This window comes from Mastomys coucha, unplaced genomic scaffold, assembly GCF_008632895.1.
Source record: "Mastomys coucha isolate ucsf_1 unplaced genomic scaffold, UCSF_Mcou_1 pScaffold3, whole genome shotgun sequence".
Lineage (NCBI taxonomy): Eukaryota > Metazoa > Chordata > Mammalia > Rodentia > Muridae > Mastomys > Mastomys coucha.
This window is the reverse complement of record NW_022196909.1, coordinates 38,516,497-38,523,703: the sequence shown is the minus strand read 5'-3', so window position 1 is coordinate 38,523,703 and position 7,207 is coordinate 38,516,497. Positions and strand designations below refer to the sequence as shown.

Here is a 7,207-nt window from a genome sequence, read left to right as displayed (position 1 = left end):
TATATATATATATATATATATATATATATATATATATATATATATATATATACTTTACAGGATCATGCCCTTTTGTGGGCAAGTGAGCATAGCTCTGTGTGGATGCACATGTGTATGTGTGGGTACATCCATTTGGATGTGAATGGGTGCATTGGTCGGTGCACGTTTTTGTGTCTGTGTGTCCACCCTAGCATGTAGGTTCTGAGCCTGAGTCCTATGGCTTATGTTCAGACTGAGACCAAATGACATTGACCTTCACCACTGCTAGTTCTGTTATTTCAGTGAGACCTGGTGCCTGATGCAGACACACGACAAGGTTGTTAGTGCCCACCTTCAGTATCAACTGTGAGGAAGGGAGGGCTACATTTTAATTTCTGCATAAATCCACTTTTTTCTATCACCATGTCACTATGCTAAAGTTAATAATGGAAGTGACTATTTCTTCTTAGCTCATTTTAAGGTGTTTGGGCATGTGGCTTTGGGAGAATATGATCCTGCTGTGATGACTCAGAGTTGTTCTTCTCACTTCCTCAAAAGCCACTAAGGGTCTTGATGAATTTCCACAGTTCTTTTCAATAGTTTGCTATCAGCTCAGCATCACAGAAGCATAGCCCCATAAGTCATCTTTTGCATTCAGTTCTGTCTGGAACCTTATAAAGCGATAACACACAGGCACACACACAACCTGCTGCCACAAGGAAGCCTGTGCCACCCACAGCAAGCTTTAGGTGAGTGTAGAAAGTAGTGTTTGGAACGTTACTTGTAACTGCAGCAATTGTTTCAGTGATACAGTTTTACCCTAGCATTTCCTAGGGAGAAAAGAACATTACACAATGTTTCTAGTACACTAAGGATTCCGGGAGGAAGGGTAACTCCTTAAAAAAATTATAGATGTGTTATACATATATATATATATAACACATATATACATTCATATATACATATATATGTATATATACGACTATAAGCAAAATGGAATATTTAGGCAACATATGCAGCCTCTTCGTTAAGAAGCAACATGGGCTCAAATACAAAAAATGGCTCAGCAAGAAAGTACTCTTACAGCCGAGACTCGTAAGATGAGTTCCATGCCGACACCGCTCCCGGCAGTGGTGGCACACACCTTTAATCCCAGCACTTGGGAGGCAGAGGCAGGCGGATTTCTGAGTTCGAGGCCAGCCTGGTCTACAGAGTGAGTTCCCGGACAGCCAGGGCTGCACAGAGAAACCCTGTCTCGAAAAACAAAAACCAACCAACCAAACAAACAAACAAACAAAAACTTCCAAAGTTGTCCCACGCATAGACATGTGCACTCACCTATGTACATACATTTGAAAAGGTCAACACAAATGTTATATGAATTGAAAAAGATATGCAGCTTTTCTGTTTACATGATTATTGCTAGTGATTTGAATGTACTTAAAACCATGTGTTTCTAAAGCAGTATTAGGAAGGCAAAGAAATGTAAGGGCATAAAAGGGCCTCCTGGGTTTTATTGCTGGGCTAAGCATTGGTTCATGCAGGAGACTGTCATGTTGTACAGCATGAGCACAGGAATAAGGGGTCTCTTCAAGTCAGGTCTTCAGTTTTGCAACAAAGGGCAACATTCTCAAACCTTACAAACTGGTCATTCCTGGGTTTCCTTTTAATTTTCTTTTTAATTTAACTTTCATAAAATAGTCTTTTTTCTTTGTTCATGAAGTAAAAGTCCTCATGATCTGGCGGTAACAGACAGGAATAGTTTAACAATTCAGCATGCATTTCCTTAACTTATATTTGTGATAAAAAGTAGTTAATTGCCTTAGGCAAGCAAAATAATAGCTGCTTTTTTTGTGTTTCCTTTTAACTTAGGCTAATAACCCAAACTTTTGACAATGTCAGCGAAGGCACAAGTATGCTTGCCTGCCTGATAACAAAAATTGGATTAAAGAATGCTGATTATTCAAACTTTAAATGTGGAAATATTAAGAAACAGAATGTTTACCTTTAAGTTTATTTATCCTAAATTTGAAATTGCAGATGCTTTGTGCAACTGATTTTATAATTTCCCTACTTACTGGTCTCATCAATTATTAACTAGCATATCTTCAATGTAAGAATGTCTCATAAAGATTTTATCTAAATCTTTTTATATGCAGCATCCACAGCCAATCCATGGTTTCCTACGGAGGAAGTTCATAAGCAAGTTTTGCTCTCAGATCTGCTCAGGCCCTTTAGGGATCAGTGCTTCAGGATAACTTTTGTGTAAGCATTCTAAGGACTGGCAGTACTTGCTGAGCTCCAGCTGAGGGTTGAGGAGGTCACCACTCAGTGGAACCGAACACCCATTAAACCCCTTTCTCTCAGAGGAGAAGGAGTCCACAGGTAGAGAGGCATCAAGTTACTGAAACTTGAAGATGCTCAGGTGCAGATAAACTGTGACTCTCACTCAGCCACAGGTGAACAAAATAAAGGATCAGCTGGCAAAAGCAGCGTGTAGAGAAAAATCGACATCTTTATTATAAAAACCTGCCCATACACCAAGCCAAACGAGAGGCAACACGCTAGGACTAAAAGATGCCTTTCTAAAAAATTATGTTGTTGTCTGGAGTTAGGTAACACCACAGCTTTGGTATCTGGTTTCTATTCTTGACAGACGGCCCTTTTCTTCAAGCATGACTGGAGTTAAGTTCATAGAATGCACTGCTCGCTAGTCAGCCCTGGGCTCTGAAGATCTGGGCTAAAATTCCATTACTTTGATGGCTTTGTGTCCGTGGGACACGTGTTAGAATCTCAAGAGACTGAGCCTGAAGGTAATGATTCGGGATCCATCTCCCCAACCGAAACATGTCTGTAAAGTAGGGAAGCTGTTGAGACCACGTAGGACTGACCACCTTTGCGTTAGCAGGAAAGGATCAGTATAGATCCAAATGCTGATCCTGGACACTTCCCAAAAGTAACAGAGTTGCCAGCGCGCTAAAGAGGACCTGGTTAACATCATTGAGATCCACAGGACAACAGAACCTGACAGGCTGCACAGCATTGCTAACCATTCACCAATCAGCTCGCTTATAAACTAGTGCCTTCAGCATTATCACACATAAAAGTAAACACGAGTGTTTGTGCACATAAAACACAGCGTGCCAGGTTTTATACTTCCAGTGAGAAATAACTACAGAAACTGATTTAAGCTTTAAAAAGAAAAAAAAAAGTCAAATGAAGCAATTATAATTCCACAAAAATCACAAGAGCCCTCAGCCATCAGGAAATAAGAGGGCAAGCAAGCCTGCTTGAATTTTCAGAAAGTTAAGTCACTCTTGTACGCACAGAACAAACGTGAGAGAAAGTGATGTCACAACAGAGGGATAGCACATCAAACAAGCTCTCGAGGTTCTGCGGAGCTCCCTGCTCTCTCAAACTTAAAAGAGTAAGAAAGAGATGGGAGCAAGGAACTTAACTTGCCTTTAAAGTTTCATCTTTAGTCGACGCGAGCCCATGCAGTAAGTCCCCGTGCCAAGATCGCTTCTGCACATCTCTTTACAAACGACCGGCGCTCGCTCGCTTTCCTCGGAAGATGACTGATTCATTCACAAATTATGCTCTTGTTTCTGATGAAGCATTATTATCCACTTTCGTTTCACCACCCACATTAAAAAAAAAAAAATACTGGAGATGAGTAAAACAGAATCCCTTAACGAACTAACCGGGGAGGCATCCTATCTGGCTCCTCCATGTTCAGAGGTGCTTGCCAGCTGCCTCAGGTACCGGGAGAAACTAACCCCAAGCTGCTAGCGGGGATCCGCAGGCCCTCTATCTGTGGCTATTAGCTCAGCACGTTGATCAGCTGGCCTGAAAAGCAATTAGCTCTCCTGCTCCTCCTGCTTATACAGGAGACGGTTGGACGTGCTAAGCCATAAGGAGGCTGCTGAATGCAACCAATTAGGAGCAGGTGCTACAGCCCCGACGACAAATTGACATCCCACTGTTCACGGTGCTGAGAGCTTTTATTGTGCTACTGTCCCCTCAGCCTGTCTGGTGGGGGCTCTGCTCTTTTGTGTGGTTGTACTGTTTCAATTAAACGGTATTACAAAGTTCAGCGCGTAGGCTCCCGTAACAATATTATGGACCAGGTAAAATAATGTCTTCAGCTCTGTTCACCACCCCCTCTCTTTCTCTCTGACCTGTTTTTCACCTTTTACCCAAGTTCTCTCTGCAAATACACTTCCAACACCAATGCTTTCATATCTGATGGTCATTGCAAGGCAGGAGTGGTAAAGAACCCTTCTGCATTGATTCTGAGACTAAAGTAAACCAAAGGATGCTATGATGAAAATATGAACTTGGGTGTATTTCTTAAATATTATCATAGGACACCTTCACACTGATTTAGACTTTTATAAACGAGTGCGTTCTAACAAGACTCACACTTTGAGTTCATCTATGCTACAAAAGTTTATACAAGTCACATTATATCTTGCCAATATATTTCAGAAGGTATCCTACTAGTGGGCAGAGCAAGACAAAAATCCTAATTTCTCTGTTGCAGTTCTATAAATACCCAACCCCGACCGCATGCTCTGAAGATCCCTTAATCCTCCCATCCCTGACCCCAAGCCCCACCCCTTACCCCAGCCCCAGGCTCCTGAAGAGGTAGATTCATTCCCATGTGCTAACTTGGACTGTAACCCGGGTTTGATCTAGAGAAAGCAGACATTTGGTCCCATCCCCAGGAAAAAGTGATACAGCCGTTACTAACAGTTTGTCAAGAGTCCTTAGGCTGAACTTTCATTAGTAAGGAGCAAAATTACGGAGACCATTGGACAAACAGCTGCTATAAGAACTTCTAACTGTAATTTTGTATTAATGAAAAAGGTCACCCTCGCTCCTGGTAAAATTCAATTATAACTTCCATGACACATCAGAAATTCAGCCACAACACAGAAAAATCCCATCTCTTCCTTGTCTTCTATGAGAAATTAGATTATCAATTGGATGTTTCATAAAATAGCTGACTTTACTTCTTCTTTTTAATAAGAAAGAAATGACCACATCACTGTTTAGATACTAACAAAAATACATTTTTTAATTAAAAGTTGGCAAACTGTAGTATCATGCAGAGTTTAAAAGTGAATTCTAGGCAAACAGTTTAAAAACTGATCAGAAAAAGGGGGGCAGTGTCTGAGAAAATTAAATAACATATTAACCAAGGAGAGACTCTACTATGATGATAATTTTTGTTAAACAACCAATGTAGGGTACTCTAGACTTATTGTCACTTCCCTTGTTCTCTATCTCTCTCCATCTCTCCCTTTTATAGCCCAGTTGAATTCAAGTCTGTATACTCTTAAAAAGCCATGATTTCATTTCTTCAATAAATCTATATTGAAATTAACATAAATATTTCATGATATGCCTGTGAGAATATATATTATATATGCATTTACCTTTAATTACCTTTTAAATAATATCAGCTTTGGTATTTTCTCTTTTCTTTAGCTTTGATTTTTATTACTTTTATTTATGTGCGTCTTTACCTACTCAATGTGTGTATATGAGTGCTTGTATCATTGTGCCTGCATGCGACAGTAAGTTCATGGAAGGCAAAGGCAATGTACTGGAGTCAGGTTGATCCTTCCAACAGTGTGAGTCCTGGATGTCATATACTTGGTATGAAACCAAGAACCTTCACCCATAAGCCAGCTCATGGGTCTGGATATTGAGTTTCCCATTTTAGTAACTGTGTAGACACTTAGTTTAACACAGATGAATTTCCAAGCTTCACCTTACTGCCATTACCAGCGTTTTGGGTTATGGGGTGGGGGGAGGTTCTCCAGTATTGTAGCCTGGAGGCCTTGTGTTCTGCCTGGGCCCTGTATATACTGAGAAAGGGGGTTACTTCTCTTCATGACAGACATTCCCTGCTATGAAGAGTCCTCAGAAATCCAGACTTATAGTGGCTGAGTTACCCTTAGCAGATGGTCTGTTTCAGGAGGTACATTTACTTACTCTGGTAGGAAAAGAAACGGCCATATAAATGGGAACATTTTTAAGATGTAGCAGACAATCATGGATGAAAGAAATAAAGTATATCTTACTTAAGGAGAAATGGAATGTTACATGTTTCAGAAAAATCAATATTGAAAACCTCTAAAGGTGAAAAAGGCTTAAATATTAAATTAATATTTTGTTCATTTCTGTTTACAGTCACATATTTGCAGCTAAGATAAATCATTGGATATAAGGCAAATTAACAGTGGGTAAATTACATTTAAAGCTTTATAAACAAACAGCTAAATTTTTAATTTTGAGGAAAATAACATACACCCTCTGTCTAGAAGAGCATTCTATCAGACAAGTATGCATAGGCATTGAAATACCATAAAGTATATGGATTTATCAGTTGTAACTATCAACCCCTAGGGTGGCACTCTCTCATTCTCTCTCTCTCTCTCTCTCCCTCCCTCCCTCCTTCCCTCTCTCTCTCTCCCTCCCTCCTTCCACCCTCCCTTCCCTCCCTCTCCCTCCCTCTCTCTCTTCCTCTCTCTCTCCCTCCCTACATCCCCCTCTCCCCCTCCCTTCCCTCCCTCTCCCTCCCTTCTCTCTCTCTCTCTCTCTCTCTCCTCTCACCCTCAACCATGCTAGGGAAGTCCTCTACCACTGTTACAGCAGTAGCCCCTGCCTGATCTTTTTTTCTCTCTCTTTTTTTCTTTCTTCCTTCCTTCCTTCCTTTCTTTCTTTCTTTCTTTCTTCCTTTCTTTCTTTCTTTCTTCTTGGCTTCCCTCCTTCCTTCTTCTTTCTTACTTTCTTGCTTTTATTCTCTATACTTCACTTTTTGACTTATTCAAGAATAGCCATTTGTATACACAACAATTATTTTTACTTGGATCTGTTAGCATACAATATATATGCTAGGTTACATCCTAAAAATTCATGTTACTATAATCACATTTTGTAAAAAAAAATTCATAAACACAATTTATACTTTCTAGAGCCATGAAACTGAAATGGGATGTCAGGAAATATAACGTTGCAAGGAGGCAGGCTCATGACTAGGTGTCCCCCTGAGAAATTACACCATGGAACAGATCTGGTATAAGAGGTTTTGCTTAAGGGAAGGGAGGTGAGGAAGGGCTTGGAGAAAGGGTACACATAAGCAGACTAGTAAACATGTAGACAACAGGCAGAGAGACAGGAGCAGAGCTATGAAGGCAGAAAGGGGTGACAGAAA

General features: G+C 40.4%; 1 protein-coding gene across 17 annotated transcripts in view; it reads right to left on the bottom strand.

Moving 5' to 3' along the window:
• Pcdh15 (protocadherin related 15) overlaps positions 1-7,207 on the bottom strand; it is a 1,206,525-nt gene that overhangs the window by 784,943 nt on the left and 414,375 nt on the right. For 3 of the 17 annotated variants that reach the window (XM_031346905.1, XM_031346906.1, XM_031346899.1), the window contains exon 1: positions 3,442-3,813. The exons of the other annotated variants lie outside the window; for them this stretch is intronic. The gene's annotated coding sequence lies outside the window, so the exon portion shown is untranslated. Of the gene's footprint in view, positions 1-3,441; positions 3,814-7,207 lie in introns of those variants that run through there. 17 annotated transcript variants of the gene reach the window in all.